Source organism: Acyrthosiphon pisum, chromosome A2 (assembly GCF_005508785.2).
Source record: "Acyrthosiphon pisum isolate AL4f chromosome A2, pea_aphid_22Mar2018_4r6ur, whole genome shotgun sequence".
Lineage (NCBI taxonomy): Eukaryota > Metazoa > Arthropoda > Insecta > Hemiptera > Aphididae > Acyrthosiphon > Acyrthosiphon pisum.
In genome coordinates this window covers 119,540,211-119,541,150 of record NC_042495.1, presented here as the reverse complement: position 1 = coordinate 119,541,150, position 940 = coordinate 119,540,211, and positions in this window count along the sequence as shown.

The following is a 940-nucleotide window of genomic DNA, read 5'->3' as shown; positions in this document are numbered from 1 at the left end:
TTTAATGTATTTATTTTATATTGTGGATACCAGTGTACAGTGGTATTTACACTCGGTAAATAAATGTATGTGTATAAATCACCTTTATAATAAAATACTGACCAAACTAACTACACATTTTTTCTCCCTGCATACTCAAAATATATAATACCTATAGCTAGCTTAATAAAACCAGAAATCAAATTTTATGGATACCCTTCTTCACAATGTTCGTGTTATAATTGTATCAATTATAATACTGTGGGACCACAAAACAACATCAAATATTCAGGGCCGTAGCTAGGCACTGGCAAGAGGGCATTTGCCAGGGGCGCAATTATACGAAAGGCGCAATTTCATCGAGTGTCAATCTCAACTGAAATGTGATAATTTACAAAAAAAAAAAAAATCCACCGTTTATTTTTAACGTTATCGCAATACGTTTCTCGTCGCGAATTCGCATAATATTGGAAACTACGCTAGTGTATATTTATTTATATCACTGCCCCTCCGACCATACCTAGACATGCAATATGTATATTATTATATGCTATATGCGTTGACGTATTTTGTATTCACTATTCAGTATTCATACCATACGGTCGTCGGTAAATAACAATATTTTTTATCAGAACTAAAAACGATATAATATTATGTTATACTGTTATCTGTAATATGTTACGAATTACGAAACGAACATTTTGTCATTTTCACTTGTTTTTTCAATCAAATAAGAAGTGAAGAAGTGAAGAATTGAAGAATACAACATTAATCATCATTTTATCACACGTACTTTACTAAAATGTATACATCACTATACACTTCAAGATTTCTATCCTAATCTTGAAGTGGCATTAAGAATATTTTTAACTATTCCAGTCACCACAGCCACGTGTGAAAGAAGCTTCAGTAAGCTGAAGATAATAAAAAACTATTTAAGATCTACGATGAACCAAAATCG